Genomic DNA, 19710 nt, shown 5'->3' on the forward strand with positions numbered 1-19710 from the left:
CTGAAAGTGGAAAATATACTATAAAGTTCCATAGCTCCCATTACAAATGTCTGTTCTTACTCCAAGTTAATTGAGTTGTTGTATAGAAGTTCATGTTGCATAGATTTGGAGTCTGGTTACTGTTTGTGTATGATCTTTTTATTCATTTGCAAGAATTTTATGTTCTTTTGTTTTTTGAGACTATAATTTCTTCATTTTCCCCCTTCCCTTTCCTCCTTCCAACCTTCCCATATGCCCTTCCTTGCTCTATTTCAAATTCATAGCTTCCTTTTTTCATTAATTTTTGTTACGTGTGTGTTTGTGTGTGTGTTGCTAAATATATAAATACAATCTGTTTGATCTATATAATATTACTTATAAGTGTTTTTTTCAATGCTCTCCTCTGCAAAGACTATTTCTTACAGTTTTTCTTCCTCCTCTTCTGCAGTGTTCCCTAAGCCTTAGCTGTCAGAGTTGTATTCTAGATATTTGCACTGGGACAGGTTCCACACCTCTGGATTTTGATTGGTTGTGCTTTTCTGTAGTGGTCTCTGTCTGTTACAAAGAAAAGTTTCCCTGATGTGGGGTGAGAATGACACCTGTTAGTATAATGACAAATATTTAGAATGTAGTAAGGGATTATTCTGGTTTAGGAAAGTGGTGCTTGTAAATTCTCCTCCAAGATTCATGATTTTACTAGCTCTGGGTAGTTGGCTCAGTTTCCAGTATCAGGCATGGTTTTTCTCTTGTTGAATGGAATTTAAGTCCAATTAGAGACCTTTTGGAAACCACCGAAGTATGCCTACTGTTCCTGCACTCTCTGGGTTGCTGGGCCATGCGCTGTTGTAGTTCATAAGTGCCATAGCCGTGTGGGACTGTTCATTGCTTCCTTCCTTTGGAAGTTTCCGTTGTGCCTTCTGGTACCATGAAAGTTAGTCCTCAGGGAGTCTTTCAGATCAGCCCAGCTCAGGGGCATCTGCGCCCTGCATCTGAAGTATGTTCTGTCTTCATCAATAGAGACTTATCTTTCACCTCTGGGAGGCAACAAAGGGCAAGAGCTTGTAATGTTTGAGAGTCTCTTGGGCAGCCCTGACCAATAGCTCAAAAGGGGGCTTATCATACATACCTGGTATCAAGGTTTTCTGTTACATGGTCTTTGACTCTTACAAGGGAGAGAGTATTGTCAGCCTAGATGGGCAAATTTTATTTAAAATGTATGCATTTCTTTACACGTTACTTATTTTATGATAAATATGTAAAAATTTTAAAAAGAAAATGTGGGAAATGAAAATTGAGAAATGTGAAGAAAACTACTCCAATAGTGTGTTATGTGATGTGAATAATTTTTAATTATTTTAATGCAGAGTATGTACCTGATGGGGTACATCTGAATGCAGTGCCAGGCATGATGTAAGAGGCAGTAGTTGAAGATGGTAAATGAGTAGTTCCACATGTCCCTATATATCTTCATTTGACTCGGTACCTGAATTCTCTATAGAAGCTGCTTGCAGGGAGTATATGCAAACCCAGAAAAAACTGGACACTTGTGGGTGATAAATCACTACCTATGTTTAGTGAGGAATTAAAAGTCCTGTTCCTTTTTTTTTTTTTTTTCCTAATGTGCATTGGTGTTCTGCCATGGGTGTCGGGTCCCCTGGAACTGGAGTTACAGATAGCTGTGAGCTGCCATGTAGATGCTGGGAATTGAACCCAAGTCCTCGGGAAGAGCAGTCAGTGCTCTTAACCACTGAGCCATCTCCCCAGCCCCCAAAAGTCCTGTCCTTACAGTTTTTAGTCATTGAGTTGTTGAACATTAGGACTGAAGACAAGGTTATATTCCATTCATAGTATAGCATCTGAATAAATAAGTTTAAGATGATAATTTTTCATTGTATCTATATATAACATATTGTGGTTCCATGGATAGAGTTAATACATGTCTATAATAACCATTCTGAAGGCACAAAAGATCTGAAATATAAAATTCTTTTTCTGTTAACTCATTTATAGCTAAAAACTAAGATGGAAATATACTAAGAGCACTTTGATATCAAAATGAATTTTAGGCAGACTTATTATGTTCCTGTCAGAGACTAAACGTTGACTGTAGAAATGTTAATTATGGATTGCTGCCTGGCATTGGCTGGTATTTGCTACTGTATAGCAAATCTATCAAAATTCCTTTCTCAGGTTTGAGAAACTCTGACTCACTAAGTAATCTGTCCCCAAGAGTTCAGAAGGCAGGTGAATAAGATGTATAGAAGGAGCCGTACAAGAGTGCATTTGTGGTTGTTTCTCTGTGGGAAGAGGAAGTGAAACATTTTTCTTCTGTGCTCACCACCACGAGCTTGAATTGCGTTATTAAATAAAATTTGACTTTAAAGAAAAATTCATTACCAGTCATCTCTGCAGGGGAGCAAAGATCAGCTTGCCTTTTCCTCTGAGTTTTGGGTGGGTTGTATTCCCAAACAGTAGGCCTGAAGTGGATAGTGTGCTACCCTACAGAATGTTGAAAAATGCTCTCAGACTTAAAATATGCAGAGTATCTGTAAAATGGGAAAGGCAAGGGATGGCCATGCCAGAAAGAAAGGAGATGTGAGGGTATATATGGTGTATACTTGGATTGGTCTGGTTGTACAAATCTATATTTTCACCTTCTTTAAATACATTTTCTCATCATATCATCTATGTATCATATTTGAAAATATTCTTCAGTTCTTGGTAAACTTTTACCACCAAAGCAGTGGCATTGTCCTTGCCTCCCAGTTCTAAACAGTGCCCCATGCAGTCACTGCGTGAAGCCAAGAAGAGTTAATTCTCCATGGCTGCCTTCCAGCACTGATACACCTGAACCTTGTGAACTTCCTGGAGCCATCCACCCAGCAGTTCAGGGGAGCAGGAACATCTTTGTTTAACCTTTAAATACTTTACTAAGTCATTGTTTCTGCCATTTTTTTCTCAGAATTTTCCTTTACCCATTATTTACATCTTTTCTTAATTTACTCTAACCACTTCTATAAATTACAACTAATCCTAAAGTCATGGGAGATAAATGAAATAAGACTTCAAATTCCAATCTAAGTGTCTTCAGCTTATTAATGATACCATCATAAATGGAATGAAATTAATCAAGAATAAGGGGATGGGTTCTTCTTAATATCATGGCGAAACAAGAATTAACGCTCTCTGACACAGGTGTGTTGTAGTGGCTAAAGAATAATTAAAACTGGACCAGTGCGGTGGCTCAGCTGGTAAGGACTTGCTGCAAAGACTTAGGACCTGAGTGGGAGCCCTGGGACCCACACGGTGGAAGGAGAGCACCAGCTCCTGCAAGTTGTCTGTCTTCTGACCTCCACGTGGGCACTGTGGCACACCTGCCCCACCCCACAAAGAAATGCAAAATGAAAATAGAAACAGTAATGGAAACAAGATATGGCACATAGATGAGTTTTAAAAGAAAGTTTAAACAGAAATTTGATGGGCTATTAATGGAGAAACATAATCTATAGAACTATTTATCTTAGTTAAAAAGCAGTCATGTTCTAGTATTTTTTTTTCAGAAATAAATAAGTGGTTGGTTACTGTGCAGCTTGGATCACATGTCTAAGTTGCTCGTATATAGCTATTGAAAGCTAGATATAAGTTAGGGATCACACAACAAGCGTTTAACTTTATTGTTGTAATATTTTGAATATGACTTAATTTTCTCTCAAGGACCAGGAGTAGATTTGTGAATTACCATGTCAGCATTAAGGGCCAGCATTTGATGTTAGGAAGCAATCCCAAAGATGTCTATTATTGTGAATGACTAAAAATATATTATATCTTATTTACTAATTTCTCAAGATAAAAATATTTTACTCCAGACTGTAGGTTAACTTTGTCTTTTGACAGTTTTATAGACTATAAATTTAAATATATACCATTGTCATATTTATAGATAATTAAATATCAAATAATCTAACCAATGTAGTGTAATTGGACTCTAGCATATCTGTTAAAATATAGATTCTTAAATCAGACCTGATCTGTTTCATATCCCATCTCCACCAATTAGATCTTTGTGGAAGTTTATACAAGATAGTCGTTACCATTCATTTTCATTATCTGTACAAGTAGAGGAAGCGTCAGTAGAACAAACCACTAAAAATTCACTGGCTTGCCTCAGTAAGCATTTTTCCCCCTCGGGTATTTGGATGAAAGCAACAGTACATTGGATCCAGGTTGGCTCAGCTGCACTTGGATCCAGTGGAGGCTGGTGGAGTTGCTTTCTCTTAGTGTGAAGCATGGGAGTCATGTCACCGGAGTCCTACAGCTCCTTATTACTCATACTATTAGCACATAATTTATATTTAAAACTCAGATTATATGATTCTAAGCTAACCTCATAAAAAAGCTTACACTTAATTTGAATGTGAATATTAATATATATAGAATAACTGTTCAAAGTTGGTAAATTTACCCTTGTTTGCTTTTTAACAGAACCAAGAAAATAAATACAAGAAATCAAGAGCACAGAATATCTTCTTCCTTCAACCCACAGAACCCTGAAACTCTTCTAATTCCATCAAGCACAGAGAAAGGCCCACCTTGGCAGATGGCCACAGAGGATGTCAACAATTTTTTGGAGGCAAGCAATGAAATATTTGTGGAATGAGTTTTCCGTTTCTTAACTTTAAAAATGAAGTAGAATTATGGGATTTTAGAGAAAAAGAGTTGTTGTTAACGTGTCTGTTTCTCGTCTCCTCACTTTCCTCTTTCCGTTAGCACTGTTGCACATCAGAAACTATGTTAAGGTGCTTATCCCCCACCCACGGTATTATACAGGCTGAGGAGATGTTAAATCCGTGGGTACAAAGTGACGATTTGAGTAACAGAGATTAACTACCCACATTTGACACTCAGTCTCTTGTATCTATCTTGGACATATATAACTAAAATCTAAATATATTTTGAGATTTAATTATTTTCTTTTCATTTGAGAGTTGTATATATCATTTATTAAGTTATCACTTCAGCATTTTTCTCTCTTATTTTTAACAAGTATTCAAGAGAGTCAGAAATCCGTCACATTATATCCCACCCAGCATTTTATTTTGTCCTTCTACAGCATCAGAAGTGTTCCCTGAGCTTCAAGGTAATTTTCTGGCAAATGCTCTAATTTTCAGAGGAGTAAGGGTTGTAGACCAGACTGCCATCTTCAAAATAGAAATTAAATACATTGTTATTAAGGGACCATTTACCTAGATAAAAACTGACAGTTCTTTTTAAAAACATAAGTAGTCTTTTACCTTTTTCACATTCGTGAAAAATAAAAACTCAAGTAGATGAAAATAAAAAGAAATAAAAAATAACCTCTTTAAAACGTGAGGAAAGTTGAGAATTTCACATATAAAAACTGTAGTCAGCCTTTGCGTTTTCTAATTTTAATTCAGCTCATAGGCCTAAGGTCTTCAAGTAAACACAGATCTACTCTGCAGCTGGACCTGGAGCAATGCTTTCTGTAACTAAAGGAGACTGTAAATGTTCAAAAAAAAAAGCCCAGGGTACAGCTTAGGTGTTTTCTTTTAGGAGAATCAAAATTAATTCTTGTGTTTAATTGGAAAACTTTGGGGGCATCAAATCCTGATCACCAACTCCCACGCCGCTGTATTGCCCCTGCCCCATGGTGACAGCAGTAGGGTGGTATGTGCTCACTACACTTCCGGCAGAGGCATACCTGAACTTAGGAGCTGCTGAGGAAGCTGTCTCATATTTACTAGCCGTAAGATAGGTGTCCAGAGCCACCCGCACCCATCTGCCAATTTTTCAAGGGAGCAGGAGTATCCTTATTTAACCTTTAAATACTTTGCTAAGTCACCATTTCTAAATCTTTTTTTCCCACAGAATTTTACATCTTTTTTTAGTTTACTATAGCCAACCACTTAAGTATTTTTAAAATATACTAGAACTTGACTGATTTATAACAGAAAGATAGTTCTATAGATTATGTTTCTCCATTAATAGCCCATCAAATTTCTGTTTAAACTTTCTTTTAAAACTCATCTATGTGCCATTTCTTGTTTCCATTACTGTTTCTATTTTCATTTTGCATTTCTTTGTGGGGTGGGGCAGGTGTGCCACAGTGCCCACGTGGAGGTCAGAAGACAGACAACTTGCAGGAGCTGGTGCTCTCCTTCCACCGTGTGGGTCCCAGGGCTCCCACTCAGGTCCTTAGTCTTTGCAGCAAGTCCTTACCAGCTGAGCCACCGCACTGGTCCAGTTTTAATTATTCTTTAGCCACTACAACACACCTGTGTCAGAGAGCTTTAATTCTTGTTTCGCCATGATATTAAGAAGAACCCATCCCCTTTTTCTTGATTAATTTCATTCTATTTATGATGGTATCATTAATAAGCTGAAGACACTTAGATTGGAATTTGAAGTCTTATTTCATTTATCTCCCATGACTTTAGGATTAGTTGCAATTTATAGAAGTGAAAACTTTTAGGAGTTAAAGGGCACTTAGAATATACAGATAGGAATTATTAGCTTCATGGAACAGATTCAAACTGACCTATTAACTTCAACTGCAGCATTCACCATCTGTGTGACCTTGTGCAAATTACTAATTCTCTTTGAATCCCAATTTATTTAGCTTTAAAATATGAGTACTAATAATAGTGCAATTTTGAGGATTAAATAAAATAGATTAAGTAAGATAAGATTACTTATATAGTAGCTTAGTTACTTAACAATTGCCTAACATATAATTCCATCAATAGATGATGATATATTATTCTACTTTTGTGAGGTAAAAATAGTTTTCTTTTATAATAGTTACAAGAGTTCAACTCTTGTAAACAATAATATCTTTTGCATCGTATATCTGTTATACTGATGAATTTTCTCACATTGGAGTATCTCAATAAGAATTTTGAACCTTAAATTTTAGAATGTGAAAATACGGTTTATCCAAAACTGCCTATTGAGAAAACATTTTGCCAATGGTTGCTTTCCTGAGTCTCATGCAAACTATGTACATTCCTAATTTTATTTGGAATTTTGGGATGTGAATAGACTTGCCTAAATTTTGTCTTGATATTGACCACAATTATTTGAAAAAAAAAAAAAGTGTTCCATTATAGGTCAAAATGATTAGAGAAATCTAGAGTTTCCTAGGTCACTGTAAGAAACTACCACAAACTTAGTGACTTAAAATTACAAAAACCGTCTCTCACACTTCTATAAGCTGGAGGCTCCAAATACAGTAATCAGATTGTGTGTGTGCATATGTGCTGTGATATGTGTGCGTGTGTACACATATGTATACACCATATATATAAACATACGTGTGTGTGTGTGTGTGTATTGAGGAAACCAGCTCCCTTTTATTCCCCCAAGGTACTCTTGAGCAGGGAGAAATGAAGAATTTGTAAATAGATATATATAGAGAGACAGACAGACAGAAAACCCAGGATAGCCTCGGGAGGGCCTGGGTCCAAACCCACCAGCCCCTTCTGTCTCTGCTAAAGGGCTTTTTAAAGGAATGCCAAGGGGTGAGGCAAAAGACCTCCCCTCAGCACAGCCAAGTGTAGACCATCCCAGACACCTGGTTGCACATGGTTTAACAATCCCCTAATGCAGCCCTGCTGTGTAAAGCAAGCTCAGTTCTCACTAGGAAACTACAATGTGTGTGTGTGTGTGTGTGTGTGTGTGTGTGTGTGTGTGTGTGTGTGTGTGTGTGTGTGTGTGTAGGTGTGTGCACATGAGTGCTCATGTGAACAGTGTATGTGGAGACCAGAGCTCAACGTTGGATGTTTTCCTTGATCAATATCCACTTACATTTTGAAGCATGGTCTCCCACTGAAACTGAAACTCAGTGATTTTGGTAGGCTACCTGGCCAATGAGCGCCAGAAATTTACCTGCCCCTGACCCCAACTAATTACATGAACCGACGAAACCACACCCAGCTTTTCCATGGACTCTGGTTATCCTAATTCAGGTTTCATGTTGTGCAGCTGGCACTGTGCTGATTTATCTCTACAACCCTCTTCTTCCTTTCTTATACAGACTTGGTCACAGTTGCCAAGGGTCTACAACTAATGCAGGAAGAAACTCGACTTCATCTGCAAAACCCACAGTATAACCTGATAAGATCGCAGTCATAGATATACTGGGGACCAGGTATAAGCAGACCTTTGGGGGAACATGATTCAGTTATAATTCTATATTAGGTCTTTAGCTGGATATAGAGCTAAAGAAGAAATTTTAGTTTGAAATTAGAGATTTCTGTTCTGTGCAGCTTATTTAAAAGCCTTTGTGAGGAGGCATGTTCTATGAGCAGGTGTGCTTTGTTTTGTTTGTGAGTACCCCTATAACCATGTCTTTATACTCCACTGCCTTGTCTGTAGCTCTCCTTTCTAAAATCATGGAGCAGTAGCTACCACTTTTTGTTTACTTGTGATGTTTCAGTGATATGCATATAAAGGTTTGTGATCTAAGATTACATGTTGTTCATTGGTTTGTTTGTTTGTTTGTTGTCGTTTGATTTCTGAAGAGAAGAAAGGCATAGGGTTGGATGGGTGGGAAAGTGGGGAGGATCGAGGAAGAGATGGGGGAGGGAAAACTATGATCAGAAAATACTATATGAAGAAATAATCTTTTTTATATCACCCATATACCTGTTTACATGGAGGACTGGTTTATGGGTAATGTTATGCCATTACTACAGGCGGTCATTGAATGCAACTGTGACCCTATAAAATATTAAAATGTGATTAAATATGCGAAACTTTATACTAATTTTTTAGCTCTGCAAAGTATTCCGTTTTGCTGGTGGACTGCATATCACTAGTGTAATGTTGGTATAATCAGAAATCACAAAACTTGTATTTTACTAAAGTATATAAAGTTTCCAAAAGCAATTTGAAAATATGTGTTATTAACAAAAAGGGTTTGCAATCCACTTTTCATGTGTTTTTTGTTTCCTCTCCCTACTTCTCCCAGTTTCTCCCATCTTCCTTCTTCTCCAGACCCACCCCCTTTCTGTCTCTCTTTAGAAAAGAACAGGCTTCTAAGAGATAACAACCAATCATGACAAAATAAAGTATAAGATGAAGCAAAAACTGTGATATTGAAGTTGGATATGGCAATGCAAAGGAGAAGAGTCCCAAGAGCATGCACAAGAGTCAGAGACCCACTCATTTGCAGTCATGACCCCATAAAAATACTAAGCTAATAGCTATGATATATATGCCGAGGACCTGATATGGACCTATGTAAGCCCTGTGCTTGCTGCTTCAGTTTCTGTGGGTTCACATGCACCTTGTCCAGTTGATTCAGAGGGCCTTGTTCTCCTGGTGTCCTCCATCCCTTGTGGCTCTTGTAATCTTCCTGCCTCCTCTTCTGTGGGATTTCCTGAGCTCTAAAGGAAGGATTTGACAGAGACCTCCAATTTAGTTTCTCTCTCTCTCTCTCTCTCTCTCTCTCTCTCTCTCTCTCTCTCTCTCTCTCTCTCTCTCTGCATAATGTCTCTTTGCATCTTTTCCCATCTGCAGCTGGAGGAAGCCTCTCTGATGATGACTGGATAAGGCACTGGTCTATAAGTATAGCAGAATATCATAAGGAAGCATTTTGTTGTTTAGGCCAGCAGTGTTTGGTTTTACCCTAGATCTTTGGGCTATCTAATATCTGATTCTTGATTACCCAAGCAGTGTCAAGTGTGGATTCCTTCTTCTGGAGTGGTCCTCAGATCAAATCAGACATTGGTTGACTACTCCCACACATTCTGTGCCACCATTGCCCTGGCATATTTTTCAAGCAGGACAAATTGTAGGTCAAAGGCTTTGTGGCTGGGTTGGCGTCCATGTTTCTTTTTTGGTAGTCTGCAGAGTACCTTTGCACACCAAAGAGACTAGAATGTCGGGATGAGGGCACAAGCTCGACTTCTCCATGTTCATTGAGAGCAGTGAGTATTGTCCTTGGCAATGCCCCTCCCCATCAGTTTGGGGAGAGCAGCTTTTTGTCTTAATGAAAAGCTTAATTTTCTATATAAAAAAATAATATTTATCAGAAATAATATAGCATTTGTGTTTATGATTGCCTTGATAATTTTCCTTGGTAATTTAACTGATAGGACTGGAGAGATGACTCAGCAGTTAAGAACATTCACTGCTCTTCCAGAGAACCTGGGTTTGATTCCCAGCAGAGGCATGGGATCCAAAGGATCTGATACCCTGGTACACAGGCAAACAAGCAGACAAAACACCAGTACACATAAAATAAAACTAAATAAATATTCAAAATTTTTAAAAAAACTAATATAATATTTTCTTTACTATACTGTGTAATCCTGGGCTCTTTCTTTTTCACAAGTAGAGAGAGAGAGAAAATAATTAAATTAAAATTTAGAATAGCTTTATTTGATCTTTTTAAAATATTTCTATTTGAGCATGTTTTTTATATGTTTGAACATTAATTCTGTTGTTTATTCTAGTAAATTTTAACTTGATGTTTGGTATACATCACAAGGACATGCTCACCATCCCATCTTTTCATCGTGCCCATGTTACTCTGCATTGTCATAAGATTGTACACTAGCAGCATTGTAAAAAAAGGATTTTGTGTATGTTTTCTCCCTTTGAAGTGTATAAAAGGGAAGGGAGGAGAAACATCAAAATCTATTCAGAGGCTCTTGTGGTTTTCTGTTCTTGTGTAAAACATACAAAATAACCGAAACACAGGTAAAGTCTGCCTCAAATTATTCTTTACCTATGGTGGACACCCCGCAAATGTGTTCTGAATACTACAAGAAGCACATGGACTTGTAGACAGCATACAAAAGGAATGTTCTTAAAAACTAAGGCAATTCTGAAGCCAACTACGTTACACACCTTCCTGCTAAGGATGTCCTTAAGCTTGTATAGACGTCAACTAGAGAACTTGCAGTTTGACTGTGAGGAAGCTTCTCTATTTCCTGGAACTTTATAGTCACATGTCAGCCTTAAGGCTTTGTTTTGTATCTGATTTCCCTATGATTGCTGGAACTGGGAGAGGTAGGGCTGACACACAGAATGCATCATCACATCCTTAGTCCTTTGTGCATCTATGGAGAGAATCGACTGGCTCTTCTAAGTCTTACACTAAAATGCTAGAGCAGAGATTTGTTTCACTCGGAGGTTATGGCCCTGTTTGTAGAATTTAGTCTTTCTTCTTTCATATTCAGCTTTGTAACGTTAACTATTATTTAATCTTCAGAATAGAATCTTTTAGAAATGGGTATCATAAAATAGTTTTTAATAATAAAATACCTTGTAACAAAATATTAGAGATATACTGATCTAATCAGGAAACTTTAAACTTAAAACATAAGAGATTTGTATCAATAAACAAAAAAGCAAAAGGGATTTTATATTGGTAGCAAAGACATATCTTGCCTTACTGGTAAAAACCTAGGGGAACTATTATGAATTGTACTTCCCCCCCAGATGCCCACATTTCAGGAATAAGGATTGGAAACATAGTAGATCTAAGACTTGAAAGATTTGTTATCAATAGGATTTTCCTATTAAGGCTGAGTATTTCCTAGTGATGTTCGTGATTGAGGGACAAGATGGAGGTCTTTTATGGCACTGTGATTAATCAGGAACTGTCTTTTCAGTCCTAATACATTATGCTATTGATAATCTTTTCTCTAGGTATGTCTGTTCACCTGGATGTTTTGAAAATATTTATGCCATAGACATGTATGAACATGAACAAAACAGAATGTGTTGTTTAATAATACCTACACTATTGTGGCACCAAGGCACTTAAATGAAATCATCATGTCTTCTCTATTTCTGCACTGCTATTTTGATGAGCTTCACTGTTCATGACCATTGGAAAAAAAGATCTTCTTGATACTAGGTCTTGGAGAAGAAAGTTCTTGAAGCCTATTCAGGATGCAACCTGCTGTAAGCTGATAGTGTAACTTACAGTCCGAAGGTTAATCACTACTGTCCCATGTCAGATCTGACTTGTTTTTTTTTTTTTTTTGGTTTTCGAGACAGGGTTTCTCTGTGTAGCTTTGCGCCTTTCCTGGAACTCGCTTTGGAGACCAGGCTGGCCTCGAACTCACAGAGATCCGCCTGGCTCTGCCTCCCGAGTGCTGGGATTAAAGGCGTGCGCCACCACCGCCCAGCCAGATCTGACTTGTTTACAGAACACAGCTGTTTGGTACAAGTGTTGCTCCTATAAGCAGACTTATAGGACAGAGAGAGCAGTTTTCTGTAAGAAATGCTGCTCTGGGTAGAGGCAACACCCATGGGGAGGTCTCAGTGTGATGAGCATTAGAGAATGGGAGTTGGTTACTTCCAGAGTCCCAGAGTAAAGGAAAGTTAGATCCTAAAGAAAACTAGTTCTTACTTCAGAGAAGTAAGCATTATATATACTGCCTTTCTTCCTCTGTTTATTTCAAAAGCTAAAGACAGGAAAATAAGTTCCCAGGTAAAATTTAGCTATTTATTTAACTTAACTTCTCTTACTACAGAGTCTTTCTGGGTTTTTAGCAAGCAACTCACTTTTAAAAAATATTTTAACAGTGTAATAAAATTCAGCATGGAGCATCTGTGGTGAGAGAAGAGAGGAGCAACCAGTGAACTGCGCAGGTGTTGGTTCACACAGTCAGCATGTCACTGGGGGTGCGGGTTCTTCGGAAATATGTTTGCATGGGACTTAATTTCTAAGTTACAAAAGCACCACATACATTTGGATTAAAAATGAAAAACAAAAATAGAAAAGTGTAGAAGTTGATCTTCCTATAACACAAATCTCCTATATTCTCTTTCTGTCAGAAATAATCTGGCCACGCCCAGGTATGTGTGGTAACACATAACATACTCACATAACACACTCACAAGCAGAAACCGTTACATCTATTTGCACACAATGGATCCAGTTAGTAACCTTTGACAGTGGTCTTTCTACTGTTTACTTCTTTTTTACTGATCTTAGGCTCATCTCATCCTAATAAAATGTGACTTTTTTCATATTTGAAATATGTTTCTGTAGTTTACTTTGCCTATGAACTTTGGGTGTTTTTCTTTTGGATAATAGTCACCCCCCCCCCACTCCTTCCAGACCCATTTCCACTCACCATCTCTCAACTTCCTGTCCTTTTTTCATTACCTACTGAGTCCAGTTAGAGCTGCTCGGATTCTCATGGGTGTGGAACCACGCACTGGAACATGGTAGTTCTACACAGACCACATCCTTAAGAAAACTTCCTCTCCCTCCCTAGAAAACCCCTCTTCTCTCCATGCTGGAATGCTACCTGGTTTGAGTCTGAGCAAGTCTTTTGTAGAAAACTAAAGGTCCTCTGAGCTCATGAGCACAGGGTCCTGACTTGTGCAGAACGTACTGTTGGGCAGCAGTCTTCTCTGACCTCTGCTGTTACACTGTGCACTCCCCCTCTCTGGTGATGGAGGTGATACAGGTAGGCATCCCGTTTGTGACTCAGCATTCACAGACATTTATTCTTTCTACTTTAACCAGTTACGGGGTTGTGTATCACCCACTGTCCACCACCAAAGGAACTTCTCTGATGAGGTCTTAGGCTGTACTTATCCATGAGTGTAGAGATAAAAATGGAGAGAGCAGCTTGATCCTGTGCCCATTTAGTAAAGTAATAGTAGTAGGTGCAATCTGGGGCCTGTGAGCTCTGCCGCCATGGGTTCTTGGCCAGATTTACAGTATCGGGTATATATTTCCTGCTGTGTAGTAGGCCTTAAATCTACTCAGAAAGCAGTTGGTTAATGGTCTGATTTTTTTATACATAAAAGCTTTATCTGGAATTCTATTCTTTCTCTAGCAGCATCTGTCTTTGTTTTCGCTGGTTGAAAATGTCATCTTTATCATATCCTAATATCCTGTGTATATTGAAGTATATTTCTTCATTCTTCAGTATATATTGTATACTGAAAGATTAACACTTTATTGATCAAACACTTTATTCCTTTATCTTAATAATGCTTTATTTCTTAATTTTGGAAATGGGATCTCACTATATTGCTCTAGCTGGCCCCAAACTTAAAATTCTCCTGACTACAAGGATTACAGGCCTGTGCCACCATGCCCAACTTAACACTTACTTCTTTTCCTTTATTTTTGACAGTGTGGCAGTCTGTAACTGTGTGCTTTTTTCTTTGTAGACTTCTTACTGACCTGTTGATTTCTAAAAATTGATTTGTAAAACCAAACACAAGGAATTTTTCATTGCTTCTTCAAATATTTCTCCATTTTCTTTTTTTCCCACTGTATATTTAAATATGATAGTTCAATATTGTCCCTGGTTGTGAAGGTTTCAGACCTTGTTATTTTCCTCTAATATTTTTTCAACTGTTCTTTACTGACTGTTCTTTGAAATGTGTATGCTTAACCTCCAGTTCAGTGACTCTTTTCTCTCCTTCTCCAATATGCTTTTAAAGCCCATCTAGTATTTTTTTTCATTTTAACACTTTTTTTTTCAATTCTATAGTTTCTATTTAATTCTTTCATGTGATAGCATATATATGACATAAAATTTACCATATTAACCATTTTTAAGTGCCCTTGAACTTTTTTATTTCTCCTCCTCTGAAATTCCCTATGATAATTTTCCTGAATAATAGCTGCATAACATAGTTCTATTAGTAATCTCATTGTTTTCTATTAGCTACTCTTTGGTACTTTCCTATTTTTTGCATGTCTAGGAATTTTTGTTGTATGTATTGAATGTAGATGGCATACTATTGATACTAAATTTTGTTATCTTCCACCAAAAGTTGTTTTTCTTTTTATTTTTGTTTGTGTTTGTTTTTTACCTTAAGCACTGGAGTTGCTAAGTGTCTCTTGAAGGCTTACTTTTATGTTTTATTAAAACAGATCAGTTTATGCTCTTCCTTGATCCTAGCGTGATCCTGTGTGACCCTCTGAAGACTTCTGTGGAAAGCCAGAGGTTTTGGTTTTGCTAGTTCTGATTAGGGAAATTCAGACTTCAGGTTTTCTGCTAGGAGAACTGCTGTTTTTACTGCCACAATGTACTGTCCATGGGGTCTGGCCATCTTCCCAAAGCAGTGAACACATATGTATATGTCACGTAGAGTGCAGGGTTACCACAGTGAGTTTGTAATTTCTGTTGGTTTTCCTTCTTTCTTCCTTTCTTCTATCCTCAGCTTATATTTATCCTCTCTAATCTGAGTTCTGGAATTCAATACTTCTAACAAATAAGATAGTGATACAACATTCTGGTTAAGTAGTATCCACTTCCATGACTTTCATTAGTATGTATTAACTATGTCTTCACGCATCAATATCTAGTTTATCTAGAGCATACTCACCCCTCTTGCCCTCTATTGTCTTCCTGCTGGTGCTGAGCTCTTTCATCTTCCATGTTATGTGTGTTTATGTCCAGTGATTTTCATTATGGTTGAAAATACAGATTTTACCCAGTGATAATCTCTTTTTTTCCATCTCTGTCTATTTATTTTTGGTTAATCTCCAGGATATCCTCAAGAAGAATTATTGGTGAAATTATTAAGGCCACTCCACGTAGTTAAAAGGAGATTTATTTAATGGCGTAACTTACAAATTAAGGAATAGGTAGGTCGCGGAGTCTGGGGAAGGCGTTCACAGTCCAGCGGTGTTCTCTGGAGCTCTGCTCGGTCCACCTCCACTATCCAGGGTCCCGCAACAGAGAGAGCGCCCGCCGATCCAGATCTTGGGTCCCCAGGCGCCTCCCTTGGCCCCGCCTTGTAGGCGTGACAGTTGCCGAAGTCTCAATGGGGGTTGGAACTTCCAGATCAAAGCTGGAATGGCTACCCACTACAAAGAATATTTGTTTTGTTTTGTTTTTCATTTTCCAGTATTTTTACTTAATTTTTTATTATTATCACTGGAAGAATTATTGTGGCTTAATTTACTCCATTCTTATCAGAATTGGCAGCCTTGGGTCTTTATATTTTTATATTTGCCTGTTTACTTCATTTATCTGTCACCTCACAAAGAGTGTAGTCTATTAAATCTAGCTTTGATTCTCAGCTCTGCTGTTAGTAACTGAATTGTTTCAGATTTCTGGTCATCAATGTTCCCAGTAAATAGCAGAAATAGTAATTTGTACTTTTAGAATTTCCTTTAGATGTTAAAGGTGAAAGTATATATAGAACGTGGGCATGGGATCCAGAATCAGTTGGTTTTCATATTCCCTTTATGACCATAATTACCCTAAAGGTTGGAAGGTTGGATATTGGTATTTGGGATGACTTACCCAGGATTGTGCTTCTGGGTATCCATAATACAGATCCATTAAGTTGATTTTGTGAGGCGAGTTTGTGCCTTCAGATCTTCTAGTTTCAATAAATCCTGTATGGGGGGAAAAACTGCTTGATTGTCATTCACAGAAGCAGCATTGTAAGAAATATTAATCACAGCACCAGGGTTCTGGGCAATGTCCTTTTCTTTTTTGAGTGCACTTAAATCAAGCCAGGAGATACAACTGGACTTTCTTCCTATCAAATATGAATGAGTCTATTGAATTTTTTTTTCTTTTAAGGCAGACAATCTATTCAGGAACAGTTGTCTGGCTTAGTAAAATAAATAGCATTTGTGTATATGGTCTATATAGAATGTTATTTTTTTATATATATTTTTAAAACATCCAGTATGGAATGATCTGTTCTAGCCTCAAGAGTTTAGCTGTGACTCAAAACTGAATGATTTGTGTATTGAGCAGACATGTTATTTCAAAAATGGTCTATTGATTGGGCTTTCCTGTGAATCATTAACATCTATATCTGACCAGCTGTTAGATGTATGTTTTGAATGTGTGTGTCTCTTGCTTTGTGTTACATTTAAGCTGTATACTGAAATTTTGTGTGTGGTTTCAAACGCATTTTGCTATAGTAGAATCAATTTCATGCTGATGATGAAAGGAGAAACTGGTTGAAGTTACATTAGCTGTGTCTCTCTGGTAAACATTTCACAGTTGCTATTCACATTTATGCCTGTTCAAATAGAAACCCATCAATCATGTAAACCTAGGGCGAGAATCTGATCTCTAATGCATAGCATAAATTGCCACATACTCTTCTCTTCCAAGAAAAGAATGTGCAGTAACATTTCAGATTAAAATCTGTCCTTTCCAATTGATTTTATTGTTACTGAAAAAGCAAAATGCAGTATCATGTAAGGAAATAAAATAATTCCTGTCAGGGCATCGTTTTGTACAAATCAAATGTTCATATATTTCTATAATCATAGCTCTAGAGAAATTTTTTTAATTACTTGTGCATTTTAAGATGAATTACTTTACCTTGTATAGCCATATATGCTAATTTGAATTGTAGAAAGCTATATTATAGTAAAGATAACCTAAAATTATGGCACAAAAAGTAAACAAAGCCTATTTGCATAGCACATGAGAGTTATAAATTTTATATTTTATGTAATTATAAGATATATTTAATAATGGTTTATGACAGTTGGAACTTTTTATTAAAATTGAACCAAAATAAAATGTTTACAATTATAAAACAATTTGGGTATTTGTGTATTTTTAATTATAGGATAATTGGCAGAAGAGTTGAACGTAAATTTTTATTGAAATTCTCATCTAAAAAAATTCAGTTTATTCACACTAGCAGTTTTTGATAATGTTTATTAAGAGCTGTTTATGAAGCTGAGCTTATTGATTCACCCCTGACTCTCAACACTTAGGAGGCAAAGACGAGCAGATATCTGTGTTCCAGGCTAGGCTTTCTAATAAGACCTTGTGTCAAAGAAAGAAAAAAAAAAAGAACTTGTTATTAACAAAGTACCAAATAGGTATTTTTAAGATTGCCAAAAATAAATCTTGTCCAGTCTTGCCTCAGAGTATGAGGTTTTATAGGAGGAACAAAAGCTCATGGGTATATGCATAGTAGGTCAACATTGGAAGCATAGTTTTCAACCCAAAGATGCCCAGGAAGAACACTTGTAGCTATCAGTCTGTAATTATGTATCAGAATTACAGGTGACCTTCAAGGGAGTCTACTATCATTCCAAATATTAGATTAATTTTGAAAGAAGGGGTAAATATTTTCTTACACCTGGGAATGGAGGGCAGGCTGTTGTGTAGTATGAGTCTTCAACTAGTACATGAACTGTTTCTCTAGGTAAGCCAGTTATTTTAGAATTATTCTGATTTTGTCTGAGTTCTACCATTTTTGTAGCCTTGAGTAAAATATATTTCTTTAAATTCCAGGTTCTTCATCTACAAAACATAGAGTTAATATTTCTCTGACTAGTTTTTTGTGAAAAGTGAATGAGGTAATGGATGAAACGATTGTGTTTATATACTGACTTTAATACTTTAGGTTATAGAACATAGTTTTAGTAACTATTCCTATTGCTACTTCTTGTACTAAGAAAGGATGGGTGGAAATAGACTTTCATGACATACTAATAATAAAACCACAATACTGTATTTACTTTAGAATAAATAGAAGAGTCACTGTACCCAACAAGAAATGGAAAGTACTTTTTTCAATCCATATTATTTATTTTTTATTAAGGAAAATGTGTTGTGATTTATAAATAAAATTAACTTGGTGTTTAATCTCATACTTGAACATGATGTCTTTAGAAACTGAAGACTCAAACACTTAAGAAATTATTACTTACTCTTTCTTAATTAGTGTGTCATTTATTCATTCTTACCAAGTGTTGTGGATAGACCACTAAAAGACTGACAAATGCCTCATCCTCTAGAAGTTTGCATGTAGTGTAATCATTTGTAACAGTCCTGAATTTACAACTCTAGCACTTCTGAGACCATTCACAGATGCTTAGCAATGACCTGAACATGTACATGAGATAAAAGTAGATGTCCCTTGAAAGAGAGTATCTTCATATGATTCCAGGAATCACTGGCAGGATCCCATTAGACCATGAAAGTTACATAGCCCACCTTTCTGGAAGTCATGTGACTCTTCTTGTCATCCTAAAGGAAAGATAAGCTTTAGAACTTGCTTTTTAAAATTATGAAGATCAAGGTGCAGATATATAAAAAGGTCAGATCACAAACATCCATGGTAATATCAAAACTAACTCATTTTTATCTTTGAAAAGTTAATTTTTTCCCTTGTCTGTGAAGTAATTTGAAACCTATGGCCATGGTGTCTATGTTATATAGAACTTTTCTCAATGTTTCCCGCAAATGATCCCCTATTCCTAACTATAAAGAACTTCCTTGGTGAACACATCATACTAATCTCAAATTTTTTTCTGCTGATATATAATACCTGTACATATGATAAAATGGCATAATCCTTTGGCACATATTTACATTGTATAATAATTAAAGTAACTAAAACATCTCCCACCTCAAACAACATTTACCATTTCTTTATGGTAAGAACGTTCAAAGTACTCTCTTTTGTCTATGTTGAAGTATACAGTACAGTATTATTAACTCAGAAAATTACATAGGCCATATTCCTGGACCTATATGTAACTGTTTTCCCTTGTTTCTGAGTGCTCAGCAGAACACAAGAATTTTCCCCCTACTCAACTATAATTTTGTACTCATTGACTAAGAAATGTTCCTCCTTCCCCAGCCACTATTCTATTTTATACCTGTGTGGTTTGATTCGTTTACAACCCACACAAGTAAGCTTATACAGTATTATTGTCTTTGTCTCTGGTTTATTTCACTTAACATAATGTCCTCCAAACTCATCCCTGCTGTTGAAACT

At 36.8% G+C, this 19710-nt stretch overlaps 2 long non-coding RNA genes across 2 annotated transcripts in view; both read left to right on the forward strand.

The window, feature by feature from the left end:
• The window catches only part of LOC128102309 (uncharacterized), a 158190-nt gene extending 153582 nt beyond the window's left edge, over positions 1-4608 (forward strand). Inside the window, exon 3 of the long non-coding RNA XR_008215380.1 lies at positions 4462-4608. This is a non-coding gene — a long non-coding RNA (uncharacterized LOC128102309). The remainder of the gene's footprint in view (positions 1-4461) is intronic.
• A 3428-nt stretch (positions 4609-8036) lies between these two features.
• Positions 8037-18577, forward strand: LOC128102310 (uncharacterized). The gene is made up of 2 exons (XR_008215381.1): positions 8037-8146; positions 15483-18577. It is a non-coding gene; the product is annotated as an uncharacterized LOC128102310 (long non-coding RNA).
• The last annotated feature ends 1133 nt before the right edge of the window (positions 18578-19710 follow it).

Source organism: Peromyscus californicus, unplaced genomic scaffold, assembly GCF_007827085.1.
Source record: "Peromyscus californicus insignis strain IS unplaced genomic scaffold, ASM782708v3 Scaffold_7__1_contigs__length_154581171, whole genome shotgun sequence".
Lineage (NCBI taxonomy): Eukaryota > Metazoa > Chordata > Mammalia > Rodentia > Cricetidae > Peromyscus > Peromyscus californicus.